Below are 27,652 nucleotides of genomic sequence, written 5' to 3' on the forward strand. Positions count from 1 at the left end.
TCATGAATTGCCCTAGCCTGTTTTGTAGGGGTTCTATGTTACCTTGTGCCTTCTTTTTGCTCCCTATATACCTGAAGAAAGACTTTTTGTTGTCTTTATTTTTTGTTGCCAGCCTGAGTTCCATTGCTGCTTTGGCCTTCCTAACTACCTCCCTGCAAATGCGAGCCAAGAAGGTATACTCCTCCTTGGTAGCTACCCCCTGCTTCCACAGCCTATATGCCTCTTTCTTTGCCCCTATGCTTTCCTGGATTTCCCTGTTCAGCTAAGGGTGTTTCTTAGACCCTTTGCCCCCTTTTGTGCACAATGGGATTGTCTCCTTCTGCCACTGAAGGATTGCTCCCTTGAAGAATGCCTACCTTGTCTGGATTTCCATTTCACCAGTGCCCTTGATCTTCAATGCCTCGCTAACTGTGGGGGAGCAGTGCATCCTTGGTGGGAATAGGAGACCACCAGCTCATCCTGGCTGCCTGACATGAACCCCAGGCTCCAGCAAAGGCTAGGTCCTCAAAGGGAAAGACATGGCCATGGAAGCCAAGGGGCTGGGACTTTCACGTGGGAGGACCAACAGTCTTCAGCACCCACTGCAGTGATGTCTCCTGAGATGCAGCCTCCTTCCCACCTCTAGCCTAGAAGCTGCCCCCCAGACCATAGCTCTCTCAGATGCACATTGGGTCCAGGATCACCTAGCTGTCCATTTCCTACACAAAGTCCCTGGTTTTGAAAATAGGGTTCCAAATCAAAAGGCCCCTACCCCCTGCCTCCTCTCCAAGGTTTCATGTTTGTTGATTTCGGGTGCTGTAGCATTTCCCCTGAACCTCAAACTACCTTCCAGGTTCTGTCACCTTGTTCTCACCCCCTCCCCCTTCCCCACTTCTCCAGCCTCCAAATATTTGCTATTTTGTGTTAATTGGGAGGATGGATGAAGCTGAGAGAGGAGAAATGTTCACCAGGTTTTCTTTATTAAAGACAGTTAAAGTTTGGAAATCACAATGTTTTGAACTGAGGCACATCTCTTCCTCATGCCATATTCCCCCACACTCCAGTATGCCTCTGGCAGGGGTTGGGGAGGCAGAGGGGAATGGGGATGGTGTCCAGCCAGAATGGGTTGTGGGAAGCTGTGCCCAGAACATGGAGCCAGAGGAGCCTGGGTCTGGAGACCCATGGCCTGGTGCCAGGGTGGGGGTACTCAAAGCCTTCTGGCCATATTCATCTGAGGAGGACTCCCAGTCTGTGTGGGTGAAGAGACAGTTGGCCAGGGCTTTACAGTTCTGGACAACCTGCTGGTCCGAGGCACCAGCATTAGTGTGGGTGGAATACAGGCATCCTGGACACACACACACACACACACACACACACACACACACACACACACACACACACACACACACAACTGAGGCATCTGAAACAAACACACATACACTTAGTGGATGCAGGGCATGCTTGGTGGACATCATGGGAGAGCCAGCTGATGGCTCATGGCTATGAAGGCACATGCCATGATGAGCTGCTGCTGCATCAGGTCCAGGTGAACAGCTGTAATGTCTCCCCCAGCCAATCAGAGCTCTTCAGCTCTGCTCAGGAGTCTTCAACAACCCAGGGAGCCCTTGAAGCATGCTGGGAGATGTGCAAGAGCCTCCCCTACCTGCAGGGCTCAATCATACAGACAGGCTCTGAGCACCCTTCCCTCCGCCCCCCCCCATACCATCCACAAGGGCTAACATGTATTCTGCTTGCTCCTGACCCAATGACCTAACCTTGAGTGCTCAGAGTAAAGGTTGCTTTGGGCTTCTTGAATACCTGTACTTATCCATAAATGCTAGACTAGAGAGTTGGTAAATGTTACTAATAGTATTAATTTCTGTCCTTATAACCTGGGAAAAATTCTGCATATAACTTTCTGTTAGTGTTCCTACTTTTTACTGTTTTAGGATGTGAGGCAGTTAAAAAATAAATGTATTTGTTTGTTTTTGTCCACACACACAAACACACACAGAAAATATCAAAGCATTTCCCCTGTTGGCAGCTTAAGCAACATATTGGATATGAGGATTAAGGTGGTTTTTGCTTGTTTGTTTGTTTGTTTGGTCTTGGTTTTGTTTGTTGGCTTTCCACATCAACCTCACAGTCATTTAGTATTAAAAGATGTGATGAGACACAAATGTGCACTTATCTGAAAAACTCCAACCACATTCTAACTTTGAAGATTAACTGCAGGCATCATTTAATTATAATGGAAGCAAACTAACACTGTCTTACACACTGTGGAGATAATAAGAACATCACACTATCTATTTTTCCTTTTAAAAAATGAATTTTAGTACTTAAAGTCAATGTCTAGTTTTAATATATCTGCCAAGTGTTGATGAAGGGGTTTTTAGGTTATACTCAGATCAATGTTTATTGTGTTGGGTAATAGCAATGAGTTGTTCTTAACTTAGGTAGTGACATACACAATGTGTTAGACATCAAGCTACTTAAAGCCAGTTTGCATCCTTTCTGGATGAATTTGCAAAGAGGCCAAGGACTGAACCGACATGTAGCTTCCAGTGAATTATGCACTTACTGCTAAAGGTAGTCTCTCCAGAATAGACCATGGCATATTGTTAAGACAAACTTACAGGGCTGGCAGACTCCAAAAATAACTGTGTATTCACCTATTTGTAGGCTGTCATAAAAATCTTATGCAAGCATCTTCATAGAAATATTGAACCTTTATAAAATCTTTCCTGAGTTTTAATCATCATAGATAAAGTAAGTGGTAGGAGATAATACCAGTAAATCACACCTAAAAATAGTACACCTATTTTTATTCTTGATCAGGAATAAAGATGGACATAACTTGTAAAGGTGAGAATCTCACAAAAAATGAAGGTGTTTGGGGCTATTTTCACTCAAGATTTTATGAAATACTTACCTGTATATTGTATACTGTATGCTTCATAAACTATTATTATGATAGTTTATGGAGTAGGACATTAAGATAATTTATAAGGAAAGCAAAAACTTTTTGGTATCATTGTGGTAAGTTTTACAGGGATGTGTTTCCCTGAGAGTAGTGATAATGAAGTTTTTTTCCACAGTAATGTTTAAGTCCATGGGTTATTATTTATAGGATACTTCACAAGAGGGATGCTACAGGGAAAATACTTTTTAAGTGGAATAATGTATTTCATAATGAATATCTAGCATTTGTGTATAAAAGAAGAAGTGCATTTATTAGAACTGTTAAAAACATTGTCATCCTAGGATGATTCAAAAAACCATTTTATATTAACAAAAATATTTGGTCATTAGCAGTTTTGTCTCCTGCAATTATAACTTGTCCATGTGAGAGAGAGAAAGGAATAGAAGGACGAGATATTGATTCTGCATATCTCCAGTAATTTCAATGATTTTAATAGATTAATACTTGAGCATAGCAAGAAGAATCAAAGTCAGATGAATGCATGCTACAGTAAATATTTATGCTCTGTATACCATGTAATGCTTTTTACTTATAGTCAGCATGCAGAATAAACATAGTGAGAAGTAGTCTGTGACCCTGTTGCAAGTGCAGAGGAAATGTTATAGGTTCAGGATCACTGGTAGGATGCCAAGGCAAACAAGCTGCAAAGATACATTGACAGGTATCAGTGTTTGGCAGTTCTATGCAGAATTCAAGCCTGAGTACAGCAGTAGTGTAACTAAGGCAGGAAGATAGGCGGCAGCTTTGCGTACCAACTTTAGGTGGAGGTGGAAATAGCAGCTGCCACCAGCCTCAGCCACAGCTGCACAATCACACCAGTGCTAGGGTTGCAGCCAGAAATCAGTGCCCCAGGTGCTCATTAATGGAAACCAAATATGAAGTTGATTAAGTGCAACCAACACTAAGCATGACCATAAAACACATGACCTATATGGGACAAACATATGGCTGGGAACCTCTTCATTTTTTTTTTAAAAAAAAAACAAGTAAAAGAAAATTACATTTACACAAAACTTGACAACCTCCACCTACAACAATACTTTGTTCTTATTACACACCTTTTTACTATTAACATACTAATATCTCCCAAAACTCCCCAACCCAGGAAGGAGTAATAACTTTCACTCCTTCCTTTTGTCCTTTTGGAAGAAACACCACCATGCTTCTTTCCTCCATCTCTTCACTGCCTTCTTTTCTCCCAATCCCATAAACATCTTGAGGCACATAGTATTTCAATTCATATATTACCAACTGCAAACTCTCTTCTGGTGAAAGCCAGCCCCTTCACCAATAGTAGGCTTTGATCCTTTCCGATTGCTAATGTCACACAAAGTAATATGGTTCTCAGTTTCTGTGTGTCCAGCAATTTGGGCATTAACCCATAAAGCACCATTTCATATGTTAAATCACAGTTCATACTGATTGGCCTAAAAAATGGACACATCCTTTCCCATAGCCTGTGCACAAAAGAACTGTCCCAAAATACATGTGGTACAGATTCTTCAGCCCTACATCCCCCTCTCAGGCACACTGCCAAGCTTGCCAAACCCATTTATGACCTTTACAAGAAGAATATTTTGAACCATTATCCATATGATATGTGTCTGTTCTCTATGCCCCTGGGGAACTGTGCTCAGAAAAATTCAAAATTATGCTAAATTAATTTTTTTTTTTTTTTTACATATTAAACTAAATATAAGACTATTTGAACCTTCCTTATAAACATATGCAGGTACTTGTGTGTCGGGGGCTGTCAGATGTGGTTCGGGGGTGGATGTCAGGTGCATGTGTATGGGGGAATTTGTGAAGGTGTGGGAGGCTATGGGTGTGTGTGGGGTTTGTGGGGGGTTGTAAAGGGGTGTGAGGGTATGGGTATATGTGTGGGGTTTGTGGGCAGGTGTGGGTATTGGAGTGTTTGGGGTTTGTGGGGGAGTGTGGGCTCCCCACCACCTGGCCTCCTGCCACATGCCCCCACTGTGCACAGCCCCTGACACCATACGTGGCCCCCCATGCAGAGCACTCCTGCCACATGCCTCCCAGGATAGCCCCCCCACCACACCCCCAGTGCAGCCCCCACTGCCATATACTGCCCCCCTGTATGCAGCCCCAGCTACCACATGCCCCCCAATACAGCACCTGCTGCCACCCCCCTCCATGCACAGCCCCCGTCTCCCCAGCACAGTGTCTGCCACTGGCAGGTCTTTAGGGTGCCCCTGGTTGAAGCACAGCCCCCAGTAGCACTCAGCTGCTGTGAATCCTGGAGCATGGGTGACTGGTGCCACCTTAGCAGGGGCAAGTGCCCCTGCCTGCGACCAGTCCTGGGATGGGGAGGGGGGTCCCTAGCAGCCAATCCCACAATGGCTGATTCCTGTGGCCGATTGCTGTAGCTACTTCCAGGAGTGGCTGTGGCCGTTTCTGGGAGTGACTGCAGTGATTGCCTGGCACTTTCAGGGGGTGCACCAGCACTCTCAGGGGGTGCATGTGCACCCCCATGCACCCCCTACACATCACCACTTTCCTGGCTGCACACAGTGGCACAGGGCTAGCCCAGTTCAGCCTCCTGACAGGTACCTTTGTGCCAAACCAGGCTGGCTCTATGCCAGCACATGGGACTCGCAGCACTGCAGGGAGGAACCACGTGCATCCCCAGGCGCTCAGCTGCAGGCATGCACCACCAAGGTCTCTGCCTGCCCCAGCCAAGAACACCACGAGGGCCTGCCACTGGCTGCTGCTGCTCTGCTTCCTACTCCCCTGCTACTCCCTGAGGAATTATGTGCTATTATGCAGTTATGCACAGTCATATATTTTATGCGCAAAATTACGCAGGTGCATAATTGTTTCATTCCCTGGGGTGTAATTCTCCCTACAATCTATTATCTGTCACTTTTTTCCACACATTTGCCATCTGTCTTTCCATCAGATCCCCAACTATTGTTATCTTATCTTTATTTCTTTACATATTAATCACCATTTTACAATGTTTCAAACATTCTAATCCCACTCCCTCAAATTTGTTAACCCTTAAGAATCTCTCCAGCTTTGCATACTGGGCCAGTGACTGCCATGGCCTTTTCCAATCTTATCTGTACATGCCCCATCTTAATGCTCTTCCTGCCACGTAATGACAGAAACATGCAGTCTTCCTCACCCTTTACAAAACATACTTATAAAGTAAGTATACACCAAGCTTTCCAAATCTAGCATTCTCCAGCCTCCCTAATTCCCTGTCTTTGTATAGCTCCATTCTGGCTGCTACTCTTACCACCTCCTTTAATAATTCCTGCTTCCTTGCCTGCAGTTCTACTTCTTCCACCCTCTTCTTCATTTATCTTCAACCAATATTTCTGAAAAATTCTCTTGTTCTTCTCTTGATCATAGTCCACCAATACCAGATGCTTTGGTAATACCTCTTCAGAGTGCTCCATCCTTTATACAGTTCCACATATTCTTGACAAGTCTTCTCATCATTTAATAATTGAACTTTTAACTTCCACATCCCTTTCCTCCTATCTTCACTTTTATCTAAACTCATGTCCTTTCTCAACATCTGGTGATTGCTGAAGGTCATATCTAAGATCTTCTTACCAATCCCTAGCCCATTTGACAGTAATACAAAATCAATCCTCCACACCTGTTTCCCACTCAGTTCCACCCTTCTAATCACCATCTCCCCAGACCTTACATTCTTTCAAACTCCTTCTTTTATTATATTTATCAGTACTTTTGATGAGTTGTCTAGTTATTCTTCCTCTCCACCCTCTTTCCTATCCCACTTCTTGATAATGCAATTGAAATCCCCAACCAGAATTTGCTACCTACCTCTGCCTACATATGTCTCTATTTTTTTAAACAAGGTGATCCTTTCTTCTCTTTCAACAAGTGTGTATACTAAAAATGTCTAACACTTTCTTTTCAAACTGTGCCACCATCCATTACATTCTCCTTTCTACAATCACTTGCATTTGCCACACTTTCATTTCCTCACTCTTGAGCAAAACTGTGACTCCAACCACTTTGGTTACATCTGACCCCACCCATCATGATTCTCCCCATCCCCATCTCTTTACAAAGTGCTTGTAATCCCTCTCCTATGGGATTCCACAGTCCTCTAAACATATTATGTCCACTTTAACCCCATTTATATTGGCATAATCTTATCCCACCTCTTCCTCGATAATACACTTCTGACATTTATAGATGCAATACACAGTCATACTTACTTATCCATTTACATTACACATCCCTACCACTTTATGAGTCTTCTATGCTGCTGCTTGACAGTCAGCTCTAATCCTCCCCCTCTTCACTTCCCCATGGTCTTTATCAATTATTTTATTGCTTTGACATTCAAGAAAGGATCTGCTTCCCCTCTCCCCCACATTTCTGCTTCCTTTCTCCCCTTTTCCCTCTCTGTTAGTCCCAGGCCACATTAGCTCCAATGAGCTTTTCATCAGCCCATCTCCCTTCCCATCTCTCTCTCTGTTTGCCTTTGTCTTTCTAAGCTTCATAGCATGTGATTTCTTTCTTTTCCTAATTTGGCTCTCTTCTTCTTTTCCTGATCAACCTCACTCCTCCTTCTTCTTCCTGTATCATTTTCTCCTCTTTCCCTTCTCTCTCCTCTTTCTCAAAGTCACTTGTTCCACTTACCTTACCTTCTTTCCCTTCTACTGTCACCAGCTGTGCCACTTTGACTAATGAAATTTTGCTCTCTTCCTTCCAAGCTCTTCGTTTTCTTAGCATCTCCTCCACTGTCATAGATTCTGACTTTATCTTTCCTGCCTCTGAAGCTCCTCTGTAGGATCTAGCTTTATTTTACAAGAACCTTGAGCATCCCCACTGTAAGTGTCCCTCTTCCCCACAATTAATGCACTTCAGTACTCCTTGGTACTCTGCTGCCCTGTGCTCTTTCCTTTCACTTCAGTAGCATATTATATACCAGCTGTATGCATCCAGATGTCCTTCCTGCCCACACTTGCTACAGAGCTTAGGCTGTCTAAAATACATTGTAAATTCTCAGTGTGGCCCTACTTGGGTTACTGATGGTAATCCTGTCAGGTTTCCTTTCATCTGCCCTCATTACTATTTGAGCTCTCCATAATCATGTCCAAAATCCTGGCATTTATTATGTATCTTCTCTTATGTCGCAATAGGTGATCTAACTATGATAGTTCAAACTCATGTCTTTCACATGGATCCTTCATGGGGGGTATCTGGTGTACACACTCATACTAAGAACTGCTGAGCTATGAGGTCACCATGAGTTAAAACACTGTTGACTCTTCTACAGCCCAGGCCAATGACCTAAATAGCAAATCATGAGCCTTGTGGCTTTGGTATAATACCATGCATAGTTTGTACTATATATAGAAAGGTAAAAAAGTGTGTTTATAGAGTACCTGTGCTAAAACTTACAGCAGTTTCAATAAAAAATGTTAAAAATGCATCAATTCTGGATGAACTGTCTATGGGTACCTGTAGTAATTTGCCCATATAGTAAATTGTATTTATTTCAAAGTTAGTGTTTTCAAATGTGCTTCTCAGTTCCACGTCCTCAGGAAGACCAGGGTCTGACACTAAGGAGTGGGCAAGGTGGCTACCTGACCCTCCCTCCCCCAGATTTATTTCCCCTGCTCTAGGAAATTAGAATTATTTCTATTTTTCCACATGCAGAATCTAATTATTGGGGGTCATCTTATATTCAGGGTCATCTTATATTCAAGCAGATATGGTATATTAGTAAGATGCTAATATGCAAAATAAAATCTCAATCTGTATTCACCTTGGATGCAGTTGTCACAGAAGAACACAAAATAGGAAGGGGAAGTAGACCCTGTTTCTCTGTCCATTACAGTTTGGGACGGTGGTCCTCCATCCCTTTGATTTGCTTACAATGCTTGTTTTCATTATATGCTTCAGGTAGCTACCAATATTCTTGGATACATGATTCATGTGTTTCATTCACTGTCAATCTATCTTACCTTTATTCAACTGAATTTATTTGTTAACAATGTATAAAACAATATAGCTATAAGAGGCTCATAGCAAACCTCTTCTTAAAATGGATATTTCACAGGTGTCTTTAATTGTCTCTGTATAATACTAGGCTTCCATCTCCCAGTCAGTAGCTGAAACTCTCATCATACACTTGATGCAGAAAAGAAGACAAGCACAATTTACACTGAAAATGTAATTACATACTTCATCCACTACATGCATATCAGCCTTCCCATCGGTCATAACCCCTTCCAAACACAAATGACTCAGACCTTTGTCTTCTTTGCTCATGCCGCACAACCTCATGTTTCAGCATTGTTCATGATGTATTCAATTCTTTTTCTCACTTCTAGTTGTTTATATACCTACCCACAATTATTGCAAGCCCCGAGTTCAATACATATACAAGCAGCCACTTTATCATGTTACTAAATGGTAGAGGACTAGAGAGCATGGTCTTTTACTCTCTATTTAATTCAATTTCTGATTTTTTTTTTCTTTTCTCTTACTGGGTAGCTGAAGCTAGTTGGTCAAAGTACAGTACTCATATTAATTGCTGGGAACAACCACAACCGTCTTGTATAAAACTGTAATTTTTCTCTTGATTTCATATAATCCTGGAATAATATGCAAAATGAATACACTACCCATATAAATGTTATGTTTTATTAAATAATTTCCTCTTTTTAACTAATTCTATTTTTTATAAAGAATTCAAGTCCAATCAGTATGCTTCTGGATGAAAAAATTAAAGACTGCCTTAGCATTTGTTTTTATGTATAGGGAAAAAAAAGAGTCAGGCTTCTAAAAACTATCAGGTATTTATTGATAGAAATTATACTTATTCTAAAAATTATAATTATTTTATTGGCCTTACTGTAGAATTCACTGCACTGGGTGCAGCACAAACCAGAATCAAAAACAGACCTCACACCATTAAGATGAGGCATACAAAAGTCATGGGGAGATAGAGAAGCAGAGGGGTACTCTCCTAAAGCGATAAGGAAGTAAATGAGCATTTAGGATACTAGAATGACCTTAACTATTCCCCCCACTGAAACAATAAGGGATAAAATATAATCATTCCATCTAAACTGGAACTACAAATATTATTTTACACTAACAATAATTCTATGGACTATTATGCACTACTAATAATTGTATAATTAATGCGTGGCATTACCCTAAGACCAAATAAGGGTGGTTTTTTTTGTGCATTAACTGTGCATTTCGTGTCTCAACATGTTTAAATTTCCTCAACATGTATTTTTAACTCTCAATATTCTGAGCTTGTTTCGTAAGTTGTTAAAGCATTCCTGTTACTTCCTCTCCTCCCCTCATACATTTAATGGACTGCTATGTATTCAATCTTGACTGAAATTTAACAGTAAACAAAAAAGGTATATTCTAAATTAAATTAAATTAAATTATTCTAAATTAACTGTAGACATTAGTCAAATATTTGTTGGAAATAACATATCTTATTGTTACTTTTGCTCCCATCTCCTGTGTTCCCCCCACTCCCCACATCTGGCCCTGTGTGCCTCTTCCCCCTCTGTGCCCCCCCACCTCTGGCCCCATGTGCCCCCCCATCCCCCATGTCCCTTGCTGACACCCAGTGACAAGCAACATCCTTCCCCTCTCCTCCCTCCCTCCCTCCCTCTTCACCACCTCCCCCTCTCTCACAGCTGTTGTCGGTGCCATGCCTGCAGAGGTGGGGGGCAGTGGTGGAAGGTGGGATGCTGCCACCAGAAACCCCCACTTTCTCTTCCCCTTCCTGCTTCCCTCCCTTCCTCCCCTCTTCCTTGCTACCTCCCCCTCCCTGCTGGCTGTTGTTGGGGGGGGGGGAAGCATGCAGTGGCTCCCTTGCTCCCTTAACTCCTCTGCCCGTAATGCTCCATAGATTCATAGATTCATAGATGTTAGGGTCAGAAGGGACCTGAATAGATCATCGAGTCCGACCCCCTGCATAGGCAGGAAAGAGTGCTGGGTTTAGATGACCCCAGCTAGATGCCTATCTAACCTCCTCTTGAAGACCCCCAGGGTAGGGGAGAGCACCACCTCCCTTGGGAGCCCATTCCAGACCTTGGCCACTCGAACTGTGAAGAAGTTCTTCCTAATGTCCAGTCTAAATCTGCTCTCTGCTAGCTTGTGGCCATTATTTCTTGTAACCCCCGGGAGCGCCTTGGTGAGTAAAGCCTCATCAATTCCCTTCTGTGCCCCCATGATGAACTTATAGGCAGCCACAAGGTCGCCTCTCAACCTTCTCTTGCTGAGGCTGAAGAGGTCCAGGTGCCCTAGTCTCTCCTCCAGGCCTTTGCAGCCAATTCATGCATACACTCTCAGCAGCGCATGCACAGTTGGCCCAAAGCATTATGTACAGACAGACAGACAGACAGACTAAGGCTTCTATTATATTAGGTTTTTATAATATATAATATATCATATATTTTTACAATATTATATTATATTTTATTAGATGTATTGGCCTGCACCACATGGCTAAACCAATCCCATGGAAGAAACCCTCTTTGACCTACTCCTGGAGATTAACTCAGTAATGAAAACTCAGTAATGAAACCTCTCCAAACTCTCCATATAGGGGCAATCAGTCCAAAAAAGACTCATTTAGCTCTGTGAGCTTTTACCTGTGCTGCTCACTGGATATATCAGTAATTAGAATATTTGTATTCCCAGTTTACATTGCCTACTCACTTTTTTCTGCCTGATAGAAAATTCACAGGGCCACATGTCAGTCCTTGCTTCTGAGATATGTAATTTATTATCCTAAAAAAGCCTTAGGTCCAACCTTGTCCATTAACCCAGTTACTTCCAAAATTATTCTGGCTTCCTCATGATTCACTTTTTCCCAGGAGGACTGATACAGGTAGGTTCAACAGCTCTACACTACAGTAGTCCTGTCTGCATCTCTTATCCAATCAGTTTTGTGTGTGGAATTCCATGTCCCTCTGAACCCTTACATTTAATCCATTGCAAACTCCAAGATCATTTTCCAGGAGAGTAGGTGACCATAGCTTGGACATCAAAGAATCCAGAAGGATATTCTTGCAATGCACACCATTTATTGCACCAACTAAGGCAAATGGCTTCAACTATGATGCTCAGTTGTGATTCATCTTCTGACCTGCTATGAGCTCAGTGCACTGTAAAATGTCCACTGATCTAAATATTGGACTTCCTTATGATGACTCCTGCTCCATGAATCATTACTGAAATAAATGGATGAAGATTGGTGTGAACTATACGGGAATGCCAGCTCCCCACTGATAGGAAAAATGCAAATCTTATAAAAATAGTATTCAATGTCCATTTTTCTAACCTTCCAAGAGTCAAAAGTTTTTCCTGCTACTGGTGGTGTACTCAGTTTTAAAGGACTGAGAACTAAGTAGACCAAATTATAGCAAACTTCTACCTGCTCAGTTAGCTGTTGTATGAGAATAATACTCATACATGCTGGCTTTCCTTTCCACATGCACTTCCTTAAGGCTCTTTCATATTCCCAGTTTTCCATTCAAGTCCTGTCCCCCTCCTCCAGCTCCTGTTGAATGTGGTAGAGTTTGGAAGACAGCCACAGGAAAGAAACATAGATAATACATTTTTCCATTTTTAAGCTATTGTCTGTCAGCTTTTCAGAGCCTTTTCCTCCTGTTAGATTTGCAGCCTGTCAACTCTATGTCCCTCTGGTATCATTGCCCCTCAGTGTCAAAGAGGACTCCTCTGTGTAAATATTGTGCTTTCCTTCTCCCCCCACTCCTAACACTCCCTGTCCTGCTCATGGTACACATATCTTTGACAGTCCTTTATGTAAAAGCATTAATTTGAATTTGCATTTAACTAGAGTTCTTCAATTGTTTATACATAAAAATCTGGTAGGCAGAAATGAAATAATGTCTATCTTTCTTCATACAACACTCATTGTAAACTGCATTTAATAGCAACTCACACCCTTTCCTAGAACTGCGGAGGTTTTGGGTTTTTTTTAATTCCTACTCTTAAAACCTGCCTGGCAGCGTAAATGCTCCTTTGATCTTCCCTACACCTTGGTCTGGGAAAAAAAGGTGTTCAGGTGATTGGGATTCCTCATTTGCATGTTAATGGTTTCTTTTCTAATGGGGTCTGGTTATGTTTCCCTGAAGTGGTACAAAATAGAGAAATCATTGTTCAGTCATGGCTTTAAAGCTACACTGATCATTTAAAAAAATCCAAAGCAATAGTAACTCTAATTGGCTGCAAACATGATTTTCTCAACAGACAGCTTTCAGTCTCTCTCTTCAACAAATTTAGTTCATTCTTCTGCTAGTCAATTATTGAGAGGGATATTTTCATTTTTTAATAATGCATTATTGTGGAATATTTTTGATAAAGATGTTTCAGTTTATGAGCTGTGTACAAGCAGGAATTCAGTACATCTCTGACTATTCACTATCTTTTATTATAGTGTGTAATCAAAATCAGATGTCATTGTTTCTGGTCCTTGACTGAATGACATGACATTTTATGAGCAAGGAATAAGCACTTTTGGAGTCAATGATAAAGCTGTATTTCTTGCAAATGTCATTGTTTGTTTGTAATTCTGAATACTATTTTAAAGAGAAACCATTTTGCAATACTTGTAACAAGAACCTGCTTCAGGGAAAAATAGCAAAAAGGGGCATAGGCATAAAAGGTCAAAAAGTTACACTGTCAAATAGTGAATAATTTTTCATGCTCATTACCAGGTTTAACTCAAAGCTTTCCATAGATTTCCCAAAAGACAGAGTTAAACAGTTTACACAAAGGCACTTTTAGCATATGCGTGGGGAGTTACAGCAAATTAGCTAGTGTGATACAAAGTTGTGCCCTAGCTTATTGTGTGCTAACTTCTGCATGTAGACAAGGAGGAGTCTGTCATTTGCACTGTAAGGTTTCTGGCCATGAACTATTGCCATTGTTAGTCTTCTTTAGTACCGAGCAAAAGCTCCTCTGGATAAGAACTGTATTTTATTTTGCTTGGACTGTCTAGCACAATGAAGTTATGGTCTGTGACTGGTATCCCTATTTTCTACCACAGTAACAATAACAGTGCATATTATGAGTAAAAAAATCTGTTATAACACTTTTAGCTCATATTCTTAACCATATTTAAAAAACAAATTCAATTGAAATCAATGGTAGTTATATGCTTAAACAACACCTTTGAGGAATTTACTGTTAGTTTCTTAGTGGTCTACCTATTATAGTTCAAACCCAAGCCCTGCACCTGAATTTCCTAAAACTTTCTTGAGAAAGTTCTAATCTAGAACTAAACTTTGTCACTTGTACCCACTTCTAAATGTAGATCATATACAGTTCCCACATCTTTGTCTCTATTGAAGGAACTTCTAAAGAAGGGGGCATGATTGTAGTGACAGAGTAGACATAGTCAGTGATTGGCTTTGTCCCATTATTCTAAAATGGATTTGGAATTTCAGTAGATGGGAAGTCCATTGAGATTGATTGGGAATCATTTACCACTGATTACCACGACTATTCCTTGAACAGATAATGAACAGTGTGAATGATAAGTATTTGTACCATAGATACAGACTTTCCAGCATTGGCACTGAACAATTTCAGTTCTTTTGCTACGGACTGAGTTCAGTAGGCACCATATGAAGTTCAGTACATATAATTAAGGTAGAAAAAGAAAGTCCTTAATTGGGTTTGTCAAGGAATAATTTCTTTGCGTGGAATTTTTTCAAAAAATGGGAAAAAAAATAAATGACAACTTTTCGGGGGGTTTCTGCCAAGCCCAAAATGTTTCATGGAAAACAAATACTTTGCTGAAAAAGTTGACCAAAAATCCTTGTTTCTATCAAGAACTGGTTTGATGGAAGCATTTCAACTAGGTCTAGCTTCTAAAGCATGTTTAATTTGGGTTCAAAACTGACAGTGGATATGATGGAACAAACTTTTAAAAATGCACTGATATCTTTAAGCCAATATTCATTTTTGCTTCTTATCATTTTTTTTTTCAAAGAGGCTCAGAATATGAACAGCTGAAATTTGAATTGAATTATATTCAGGACAGTTCTATTTTTTTCAATATTTGTAGATGAAAAATAACATAAACATTTAAGTACCAATAATATAATAATATGCTTATAATTAATAAGATATATGGCTTGTTAAGCAACATGGAATCCCTTTACGTATTAGAGAATACTAAGGGTTCAACATCTCAGGTAAGAGGAGGGCTCAAAGAAAGGGTGTAATGTAAGTCTGAACACAGCTTTGCTAATTCTTTTTCTTCCCATCAGTATCGAAGTAAAAATACATTACCATAGATCTTTTAAACCCAGACCAGACATTTGAACTGTCATTTTCACCTCTGATTTCCATCAAGGTTCACAAACCTTTTTATAGGCACTCAGTAATGTATCCTGTATATCAAGATCCAAAAAAAAAGGCAGAGCTTCTGTTCTGTGGTGGTGAGAGGCAGAGCGCTGGACTCTTTGTAGTCCACAACTAGGGAGTTCAAAAGCACCAACAAAGGACTTTTATGCAGCCAAGGACATTTTTCTATGACTTCTATTCTGAGCAAAATGTATTCAGTTAACAAAGAATGGGAAATAGTGATCTTAAAACAATTTTCATGCCAGAAACTGGATTTTCAGTGATATAATGAACTAACATACTTCAAAGGAATGAAAATAATTAAATCAGGGAGTGTGTTTGTTATTTTAGAGGCATGTAACTGTCCTGTATTTACCTGTGTGTTTTTCTATAATTGGATTATGTGGTTTCTTTAATACAATCAATATTAAAAAGCCAGTCTCTGGATGAGAACTGGTCCCAGCACAACTCGTGTACTGCAAACTGGGAGATTATGGTGAATACATGATCAGTAGACTCCAGGAATATAGTACATTTGTGCATTCAGGATCCCATTCAATCAGTGAAACTACTCAAGTCCCTAAAATTGACATGTAGTTTGGCACTTGGCTTTATCGGTGCCTTGTTTTCCATTTGTGAGAGTGGAGTTGATTGATTATCGAGGAGTTTCCATCAGAAGTCACTGGCTTCAGCATAGCAGTACCTCCTAGCAGTAAACTTTATTTGTCTCCTTTTTTTTTTAAAGCTACAAAACTTGAAGTTAGATGAAAGGTAATATAAGTAAGAAGGAGCATAGTAAAAACGAATTTAAAACAATAAACATTCCTTATAGTCCATCACATCATCCCATAGCTTTTTATGAACTACAGAAAATGCATGGTCAGAACTCATCTGACAGACCAGAAACTTCTGAATTCTATTCCTTCCTTTGCCATTGTCATGCTAAATAGCCTGGGTCAAGTCAATTTTTAAAATGTTAAGCTTGCTAATTATGACTAAATAGCATTGAAAAACTGGTTCTTAGCTAGTCTGTGTATCTATTTCTCTAGTTGTAAAAAGAGTGATGATAATGCTTACCTAGTCCGCAGGTGTGTTGGAAGCTGTATTGTACCTTGAGAAGCTAGAATACAAATACAAGCATACCGTAAGTACAAAGTATTATCATTTTTTTTAATCTTAACCATATATCTTCTTACTTGTGAACACGGGCTGGTGCTAGGACCTTGAGGGTCCCTCCTGCTGACTTAAGCAGGCAGCCTGTCCAGATGAATTTCATTACTGGTAGTTTCAGTCTGATGTTTAAAAGGTTTTAAGGGACTCTCTCTCTGGAAAAGAAGAGATTGAGGAAGAATGAAATAGAAGGCTTTGTGGGGAAATTGCTCAGAAACGATTACTCAGGCTGAAGCTGAAATGTACTTTTGGTTATTACTAAAGAGCACCTCAGAAAAGGGGAGATTTTTGGATATGAACCTAGTCTTTGTGCGTCTTGTGTTAGAATAATGGGGGTATTCACCTACTTAAGCCGCTGAGGTTGACTACTATTGGACAACGGCTTTTATGGTTTCCAAAGCAGAGCATTGTAAATATTAATTTCAATTGATTAGCATCTTGAGGCAGAGCAGCACCTGTTCAGAAGTGAACTGATTTTTATCAGAATTGACTAAATCTACAATCTGTTCATATATTTGAGCAGCCCATAGACATCCTGACCCAAGAAGGCCAACTTTCATTAGTATTATGTTTCCAAAATTGCAGCCAGTAGAGGACAGTATTTTCAAGAACATCATGAATTCAGGCATCAAAATTTACTAACCCTTTGATGTCATTCTAGAAAGTATTGATTTCAGGTCAGTACTTCCAAAAATGGCAAAATCTATATGACAATGTCTGGGTTGTTAGAGCTAGTTTATTTTTTCTATCCTCACAAAAGAGGTTTTAAAAAAACAAAACAAATCACAGTATTTATGAATCTGCACTTTGCTAAAAAATAATCTTCCCTCTACTTAAAATCAGAAAACAGCAACAACAAAAGGCAACCGACAATATTGAAAATGTGATTGTTGTTATAGTTGTTAATGGAAGCATTCTGAGAAATCTTACATGCAGGCTGTCACTCCTCTTATTTGTATTTTACCAATGCCACTTTTAATAATCCTTTGGAAACTTCATACTGCAAAATTATTTTCAAACATATTTTTCTTCTATTCTGTACACAGTTTGTTATGGTAGGATTACTTGTCAGATCAGGGTTGCAACAAATATTGTTTTTTTTTTTTTTCCAGAAACAAAATGAGCACTGATACATTTACTCTGAAGAAATCAAAATGCCCATGTAAAGAACTATATGGACTTAATGCACAAATTAAATAAATGATCTCTCCAAAAGTGAAAATAAAAGTCGATAAGAAATAAAAGCTGATTGCTGCTGTTTAGTGTGCAAGCTACAGGTAATAAAATATAATAGCAACATTAAAAAGATTGGGGTGAAGCATTAGCTGTCACACTTTCTCTGATTAGAAAAAAAATAGAAAAAAATATAATACATGGAATTGTTAATTCTTTTCAGAAAAGGAAGGCTTAATATTTTTGTAAATTGGCATTGTTCTAATTTTATTAAGTATAAAAAGAAATGCATTTTTTTCTGTAGAATTGGTTTAAACATGTTCTTTTCTATTTTTATCATACTAATCTAAAACTTAAAAGGAAATTTCTAAGTACACAATTCTCACAAAATTTGATTGGTTCTTGGTAACTTTGAACAGAGATAGGATGGGAACAAACTAGTAAAGATTTGTGAAATATGCTTTTTTCCCCTCGCCATGAGAATGTTAAAATGCAAAATAATGTTTAGTGATGAGAAAGGGTATATCATTTATGGAATATTTTATTAGTCGATTTAATGCTCCTGTAGTATATACTACTTCAGCATGTCAGTTATTCTACAAAAGAATGTTTAGAATGTCTTCATTAAATGTTTCCTGTTCCTTTTTAAAAAGAAATATTTTACTTCCTAAATATTGTAAGTATGTTTTCCCTTAACTTCTAGGAGTCTGTGAAGATCTGTATGAAATTATGTGGTGGGTAATCTGTAAAATTTTCCAGGAGACTAAGTAGCAGTTTCTTGATAGACCACATAACTTTAGTCCTCCCCTCCATTTGAAATTAACCAAATTTCATCATGTTGCTTCCTGAAAGCCCATACAGAAAACTTTAGATATTAAATTTAAATAGCACATTCATTCAAGTCAGTTTAGGCTGGATGAAAAAAAGTGTATAAAATGTATATTATTTTCATGTGCTATAAGAAATAGAGTGAGGCATTTCAGAGTCATTTTGGATGCATTCTTCCTCTAAGACCAGATGCCATTGTATCTAAGTCTCAATTCTATTAATTTGGTAGAGTTTACCACTAAGGTCAGGTACAGACACTATACTTTTACCAGTATAAGTGATTATAAACCAGTCTATACCTGTAACAGAACAGAAGTTCAGCAAACATAGACTAGTTTAAAAATGGCAGAACCAAGTCTAAGATTTGCACCCCCCCTACCCCCCCGCACCAAAGGGCAAATGTGTGTTCTGCTCACTTCCGATCTAATCTGCTCCATTTACAGAAAACCGCATAACTTTGATGCCACTTCGGGCTTTTTGAATGTTTGTACCTAGCTTGAATGTAAACAAAAGACTCACTTCTGCTACTCTGGATGCACCTACCTGAGTGGCTACATCACCACAGCTGTAGCTTGTTGCTACGGCTACATAGCATCAGCGGGCACAAACCATGATTTTGACGTTACTGCACGGTAGCATGGGAAAAAACCCACATGGCTTCAGGAGTGCACAGTAACACCAGTTGCTGAGCAGTCACTACTTGCTTAAGCAGAAGTTCAGCACACATAGACTGGTTTAAAAATGGCAGCACACATATGACTGGTTTTTAAATGCTTAAGCAAGTACTAAATGACTGTGCAGTAACAACTGTGCAGTCCGGTGCATGTCTAGATGCACCCAGTGGATGTCAATTAAAAAAGTAGCTCAATGGAGTTTATTGGGATCGCTTGCAGCTATATGGCTGCTACGCACAGACATTAAAAATGGACAAAACCTAGTGCGTCCTACCATTATAAAACTGGTCCCCAATAAATATTTTCTATAACATTATCCAGTCTGAATTTAAATAATTCAATATGCATTCTTTTACTGTTACAAATGTATAATAAGGTCTTCAATTTTATTTTTGGTCTCTAAGTGAAAATGCATGTGGAGTTCCTTTATCTTTTTTGATTGTCAAGTATTCCATAATGTCAGTCATAATTAGGGTAACTATGGAAATAAAGTATACATTTAGTGCCTTGCTAAATTATTTGATGTTGTTTTTTCTTGACAGTAACTCTTTTACTTGTCACTTATTCCCAATGCTACTAAATAGATCAAAATCATTATAGATCTAGCCTTAGAAAACAAGACTGTGCAGTATTTCAACGCCAAACATTTCATGTGGTTTAGTACTGTTCTGTAAAATTTGCATCACTGTTTTGCACAGCAAGATGACAATTATTAAAAATATATTTTCGCCAAATTGTTTGTGCAAAACTATTATTCATGCAGGGTTACAACTGAGTTGATTTTCAGAAAAAAGTGGTTTGAAAGAGGTTTTGAGCTGGACTGTTTATGAACACAGGCTTTTCTCTTATTTCTAATTAGTGTGAAATGGTTCCAAACAGGAGTCAGCACTGCAGAAGTCTGTGCTGCACAAAGCCAGCCTTGTTAACGGACACAGGGAACAGTTTGTTTTGCTGAATAAACAACTGCGTCATAGTGCCTTTTCAAAAGGAATACAATCCAGTTTACCAGCTGCCCTCTAAATGTTGAATGTTGTTGATGTGCATCTGGATGTCTTTCTTGGGGATTACAGATCCTTATTCTCATTTACAATACCCTAGATCAATTTAGTGGTAGATTCAAAGCATATTTCAGCATAAGGCATTTCTTTCATATTTTTCATTGTTTCACAGTTCATTCCATATAGAATAGGCTATTTTTCCTTCTAAGACCCATGCTTTGACTTCAGTAGTTTGGAAGTGTGACGTGTCAGTGCATGCTGATTTTGAATTGGTGTTTAAAATATAATATTAGTATGGGTCTGGGCATAAACTTTCTGCTTCTGCATTTTTGTCTTACATAAAAGTGTTGATCTCTTCCATTTTAAACTTTTGGGGTATATGCTTATTAAACTTCTAAATATAACCAAGCTCTACATTATTAATTACATGATTAAGTGTGATTAATATGATTATTAAAATTTTTAATTAAAAAACATTTAGGAAAGGAATGTATATTTTCAGTGGTGTCATAAATTTAAAGGTGGATTTGCAACATAGTCCTATGTCTATCTGTGTCAACTGATGTCAGCTTCAGTATACAGGCATATAGTGAACCACTATTTCCAGTTGTGCAATTTCTTTTTCACTTGTGTATAAGGAGGCAGCAGTTATGACCTATATTATGTGTTTTTAGTTATCTAACTTTTCTCAGCAATTTGGGTCAGCATACAGTATAAAATGGAAATCATACTTAAAAACAGGACTCAATGACAGCTGAAGGTCTATACAATGTATTAAAATCTTCCCATGAAGAGTCTTGAAAGTTACCATGGATCTGGAAGTGAAGTAGAAGAGCCAGGAGCATGCCAAAGCCAATAGCATTGATGGATGTGATTTCTGTGTTCCTAACATAGACCTGAATTTTGCTCCAATTGAAACTCCCTTAAATGGGAGAAGGGGCAGAATTGCACAATTATGCAATATGCAAAATGGAAGGTGTAGGAAGTGCAAAGAAATGTTTCAGAACTAAGAAATAAAGTGACAACTTGGATTCTAGGGTGACCTTGTACCCCATGTCTACATTCTAATAAATCAATTTTTCATTCTGGCAGCATAACCAAAGGAGAAAGAACTAGCATAGTGTCAAATTTACCTCACCTTTGCTAGCAGGATCAAAAAGCCCTAATTCCATGCCAATGGCATCTTATGATCTTGAACATTGTAAATCCCCCTTTACATCTATCTATCAAGTGATAGATATAAAGAGGGATTTACAAGGTCCAAGATCACATATATATATGAGAGAGAGAATATATATATATATATATATATATATATATATATAGATTGATAGTCTATAAAAATTATATTATATATTTATATACATATATATGTATATATAATATAATTTTTATAGACAATCTATATCTATATCTAATCTATCTATCTATATATGTATATCCCTCTTTAGATATATATAGATTGATATCAATATATAGATATATGTATATATTTATATCTATCTATATCTATTTTTATCTAATCTAATAATATAAAAGGCCTAGTCTATCTGTCTGTCTGTAATGCTTTATTTGCACTCTGGTTATCTGAAACAACCAATCAGAGTGTTCCAACAACATTTTGGACAGGAAGTAGTGGCGGCAATGCGCCACCATAATGGAACTGAAGGGGCAGGGGGGGCAAGGCCAGTGCTGCTGGCCTCATGCCCCTCCCCACCCCAGCTCTGCTTCCTGCAGGCGGCAGCAACAGAGAAGCCAGAGCGGGTGGAGTGGGGGTAGCACCATTGCCCTTGCCCCCCTACCCCTGAGTCCCCACTGTCATGGTAGCACTGTCCCTGCCATCCCCCAGCAGGGCCAGAGTGGGCAGGCAAGGACAGTGGTGCTGGCCTCGCCCCCCCCCATCACCCCATCCCTGCTCCTTGGAGACAGAGGGGGATGGAGCAGGTGGAAATGAGCCCAGACCCAACATGGCGTGGGGGGGAGAAGGGAGCAGGGGGAGGGGAATGGGGCCTTCCCGGCTTGCCTGATTCCCGCACCATGATGGAGGGGACTGAGGAGCCAGAGTGGGTGGGTGAGCGGGCAAGGCCAGTGACACTGGCCTCAACCCCTCTCCAGCCCTGCTCCTTGGAGGCAGAGGGGGAATGGGGGGAAGCAATGGGCCCAGACCAGACCGGAGCAGGTGGGCAAGGCATGGGGGGGAGGGGGGGCATGGGGTCAGAGACAGAGAGGTGGCAGCATAGAGCATTGGGTGGGGTGGCATTGGGTGGGGCATCCTCCCTCCCCCACCCCCAGTCATTCTTGACATGCAATTGGCTAGTATCTCTATATAGTACTCAATGACTTGCATGTTAACTATAACAGTAAAGAGAGACAAGCCCAGTCTGGATGAGCATCTATTGCCTGTGTTATGCTGGATATCAGATTAGATAATTATAATCTCCCCTCCTAGTTTCAAAAAAATCTATGAAGTGTAGCTTGCTGTTTTTATTTTGGATTTTTTTTCCTTGTCTGTTTGTGTCTTCATTTTTTCCATATTGTTCAGAAGCAGTATTAAGAACTTGGGGATTTTTTTGGTTTTTAGTATCAAATGAATATAAAAAGGATTCAAAATTTGATTCCCCAAAGATTTACAAATGAACAACATTGTGATAAAAAGAGGCAAAATAAAATAAAATAAATTAAGACCAAGGTCAGTTGCCTACTGGTATGTGTGGCATGCATAAGTGTGCAAATGATTGTACAGTGAAGACCATGAGAGATAATCAGGTGTCCTCTAATTTAGGCCCTTTCTCAAAAACCCAGAAACTGTGCCTTTGATGTCTATTAAATAATTCTTATATAGCATCCTTTAAATAAAACAGCATACCATTTATTTCAAGAGTCTTCTGGTTTCTGGGAAATATTTTTTATGTTTTGTGTGCTGCTCCTTGCTCCTTATGTAGGCCAATTTGCTAGGTGCTTAGAAAAATATACAGGTGGGAAAGAGTTCTGGACTCAGAGATGAAGTAACAGACAGCAGCTTGTTAGCTGGGACCTGGGACAAACATGTTCAGTTCCTTGTTCTGGTATTGACTTCCTTTTGTGATCTCGGGCAATTTTCCATTGAAACCAATGTGAGTTAAGTGCCTCAAAACCTTAATTTGGGTCCTTGTCTTTCATGCACTTCTTTACCTGACAAGGGGGTTCTGAGGATAAATGAAGATCGTGAGGCACTCTGATATTCCAATAATGAGAACCAACCTTGTGTATCTAAATGGCTAAAAATAATCCTTTTGTTTTGAACCTGCACAGGTACCAGTTGTATATTTAAAAAGTGTTGTGGAATGATTTAATCATTTTCCCTGGATTTCTCTAACTTGATTTTTTTTTTTCCTTTCTTGTTTGTGTGTTCACTTCCTCTCATGCACCCTTTTTCAGTTTGGAAATGTCTATACCTTGTTTTCTCTCTTTATCTAACAAGCCAAGCATCTATCTCTACAGACTGCAGATTCAGAGAAACTTAGATGGAAGTATCAGAACATTGATTTTCTGTTAAATAGAAAACATTAGAGCCACATACCAAGAATGTAGCATGCAGCTTGATGAAAACCTTTGCAAAGAAAAAGCTTCTTTCTATATTTTTCTCATAATCTTGTTATGTTTGGCCATATTCCAAAGTTTAGCATCTAGAAAGCAGTTCAACTTTCATATGAAGCGTTAATATCTGGTCATTTTGAAAGCAGCTACATAGCTTTATGCAAAATGTTTATATGTAGTAAGGTTGGAGTTAAGACTTACACATAATTTGTCACTATGGTTAACTGGAAGAAAGATAGTATGTCAGTTGTCTCACTTCCATTCCTTCTAGCATCTGGGCATAGTTTACCTGGGATATACAATTTAATGTGTTATTAATGTAAAGTATGTGTGTACGCGTGTGTGTGGTTTAAACTTTCAGCATTAAAAGGGTGAAAGTCAAGTACTAGATATCTTTAACACTGTCACAGTGGAGGAGTAAGACATGAAAGAGATACAAGAGAGATTCTTGCATCTAATGCTCCTCCCTATACCATACGATTCCCTTACCTGTAGTTAGCCTAATTAAACTGAATAGGGGACTGCTCTTAATTGGTTCCCTGCTCTATTAAGTAATGCAGATTGAACAATTTAAGAAATCTGCATTTCTTGGAATCTAAGCCATCCGCTCAGTATTCTTTTTCTCTTCTTTTAAATGTTGTGTGAATTTAGGGCTCCTAAAAGGTGTCAAGTCAATAGCTATAGAGCTTCTTGTTCCTTTTAGCATGGTTATTGATAGAAAGAGGTTCAGCAGAGGTAGTAAGGGTGCATGCTTCCAACCCTGCCCCTCTAAGGCATTGATGTGTCTACAGTCCAGAGCTGAAGTTATTAACTGAATTGGTAAGAGTGGTCCCATTCTGTTAGGAACAAGTCATGGGCAGTCAAGAGCAGTCACCTGAGAGATGGGTAAAGTCCAGGAGCTGGATTCCTAGGGATTTCCCAGAATTAAGAGAGCAAAGGAACCAGGCCAGAATCAGGATATGTCAGGAGAAACACTAGAACCAGGAGCCAAAGCCAGAGTAAGGACCAGAGATTTGTCAAGAGAAAGAAAGGAAGCATGTGGAGATTGTGATGAAATTCTTCAGTCTGCCCAGAACACTCCAGGCTGCGTCTAGCTTTTAAAGGCTGGAGCTGTTAGAGCTTGTTACTTGTGGCCTCAGAGGAATGGCTGCCCTGATTGTCTTATTGGCTAGGGACAGACTTTCAAAATGCCTGTGCCTGAATTGATTCAATCTTTGCAGGTTAGTCTAACCTGGCTAGACTGAATCACTCTGTAACTTCATGAATGTTCTAGAAATACCAACACATCCCTGCAGTGGCTCAGGCTCAAAGCTGGGGGGTGATAGAATAGCCCTGCCTTCCCTTGCATAGCACTGAGCTAGAGGGGAGGGGGGTATGGCCAGGCCCCAGCAGGATGCTCTGATTATCCCAGCAGGGAATTGATAACAGTGTTTATCACCCTAACTCAGTGTTTATCATCCCATTAAGAAAACAACAGAGGGACGTTACCAGCTACCTGTTGATTCTACTTGTTGATTCAGCATGACCATAGCCAGCATGTGGTCTGCTAGTTAATACACAGACACCTTTCCCCAAGGCTGAGGGGAGGGGGGAATTCCCTCTTAGCAGGGAGTATCAGCGGGGGTGGGCAGCAGCCCACAGTCATGCCGGATGGAGCTGCCGCCAGGGAGCAGAGGAGAAAGGCCAGCCCTGCTGTGGAGCAGAGGGCCCTGCCCAGCCCAGAGAGCATGCCAGGATGCTGGGAGTGTCTGATTTGTCTTAAACCAGCAAGGGGTTTGGGACAGACATTGCATAAACTGATTTGACCCAAATCAGTTAAGTCTGATACTATATTCAATCAGGTTTATCCTAAACTGATTCAGCCATTTTCAAATCGGTTTGTGTTCACTGAACATCTGTTCTGTTACAGGTTTAAACCAGTTTCTGGTCATTTATACCAGTTTATGTGTAAAGTCTGTCTCTAGCCAATAGCACCAGCTGGGCTGTGGGTATTGATCGGTGCTTGCTGCAGGTGGCATCTGCTTCCCTGCAGCCTCATGGGATGAACTTCCCTAGCATTTGGGCTCAGGGCCCTGATCTTGCTTCATTACACCTTCTTACCACTTGCTTTTGAAAGAAAAATCACCACTATTTGTGGCATTGGACTTGTGATGTGGTTTCAGTACCAGAAACTGGATTAAGAGTCAACACGTAGGCCATCTGGTAGTCATCAGGAATTAATTTACTCAGCATTATATTTAAAACAATGTACAATCTTAGTCAACAATGTAACAGATTAGATCACGTTCACAGAATCATAGAACTTAAACATGGACAAAACGTACTTGTATTAGGTAACAGTCTAATATGTAGTAATGTAGTAGTGTTCCCTCTCCTGAATAATATTTTTTAGTGTTTTGGCCAATCTTGTTTTAAATGACATCTTCTCCATTAGTCAGCATAAGAATAGGAATTTGTATATACTAGTACTGAATAGTGGTAAGAAAAAGGCTTTCTATTTAGGTTTATATAGCATCTACACAAGATGTTTACTGCACAGTAGCCTAATAACACTGTACAGTAGCTTGCTGGTCAAAAACCATGCTAATATATTAGTGTGCAATGTTATGAGGCTACTGCACAGTAAGCATGACAGAAGATCATGTCAGCGCTACTGTACAGTAGCACTAGTTATTATGCATTTAGTTAGTATTTCATTAAGCAGCACTGTAACTACTGTGCATTAATGAACATGTAGATGCACCCAGTGAGTTCAAAACAGTCTTTTGGCCAAAGTCTGGGATATAGAGTCTTTTCATATGGCTCAACCTTGCTGACTACCCTCAGAATTCCAAAACTGTGTAACACATACGGGACTGACTGTAGAGATTCTGCTGTCTCAGACATATACAAGAAAGTATTACTTGTCATCCTAAACTCTTATTACTCCTTTCTTAGATTCTAGGGGATTATTTCCTCCTTCCACTCATTCATCTTTCCCTAAGACCTATTCCCTCAATCATTTAAGCCTCACCCTTTCTCTTTCTTTTTTCCTATGGAGGTCTGACAAACTTCTCCTACTAGATGAATGATATCACACTCTTGCTATCGAGTTCCCATCTTTCTTTCCTTTGAAATTTTCAATTTCCATCTCTTTGCAGACTGTTTTGCTTTCCCAACTACATAGGGACCTCGTAGCCTGTCCATTTTTTTCTCTCCCTCCCATTACAGTAACCTTCCTCACTTTCCCAGAACTATTTTAGTATACTAAGGAAGTATCGGTTGGATGAATGGACTGTAAAAAGGATAGAAAAATAGCTGTATCATCAGGCTGAAAGGCTAGTAATCAATGGCTAAATGTCTAGTTGGCAGCTGGTATCAAGTGGAGTGCCCAAGGGGGCAGTCCTGGGGCTGGTTTTGTTCAATATATTCATCAATGACCTGGAAGATGGGATGGAGTGCACCCTCAGCAACTTTTCAGATGACATCAAGATAGGGGGAGTAGTAGATATTCTAGAGGGTAGTGTTAGTATTTACAGAGACCTAGACAAATTGGAGATTGGACCAAAATAAATCTCATGAGATTCAATAAGAATAAGTGCAAAGTCCTGCACTTAGGAAAAAACAGTCCCATGCATTGGTCCAGGCTGGGGACTAATTGGCTAAGCAGTAGCTCTGCAGAAAGGGACCTGGGTGTTACAATAAGCTGAATATGAGCCAACAGTGTGTCCTTGTTCCTAAAATGGCTAATGGCATACTGCGCTGCAGTAGTAGGGGTGTCATCAGAAGATTGAGAAAAGTGATTATTCCCCTCTATTCAGCACTGGTCAGGCCACATCTGGAATACTCTGTTAAATTTTGCTTCCCCCCTCCCCCCAAAGGATGTGGACAAATTGGAGGGAGTCCAGCAGAAGGCAACA

The 27,652-nt window shown here is 39.9% G+C and overlaps 1 long non-coding RNA gene across 1 annotated transcript in view; it reads left to right on the forward strand.

Annotated features, from left to right (window-relative positions):
• The window catches only part of LOC109280783 (uncharacterized), a 56,061-nt gene extending 36,490 nt beyond the window's left edge, over positions 1–19,571 (forward strand). Inside the window, exons 2-4 of the long non-coding RNA XR_002087197.2 lie at positions 16,384–16,478; positions 17,617–17,781; positions 18,949–19,571. This is a non-coding gene — a long non-coding RNA (uncharacterized LOC109280783). The remainder of the gene's footprint in view (positions 1–16,383; positions 16,479–17,616; positions 17,782–18,948) is intronic.
• The last annotated feature ends 8,081 nt before the right edge of the window (positions 19,572–27,652 follow it).

The sequence above is a fragment of the Alligator mississippiensis genome, chromosome 3 (assembly GCF_030867095.1).
Source record: "Alligator mississippiensis isolate rAllMis1 chromosome 3, rAllMis1, whole genome shotgun sequence".
Lineage (NCBI taxonomy): Eukaryota > Metazoa > Chordata > Crocodylia > Alligatoridae > Alligator > Alligator mississippiensis.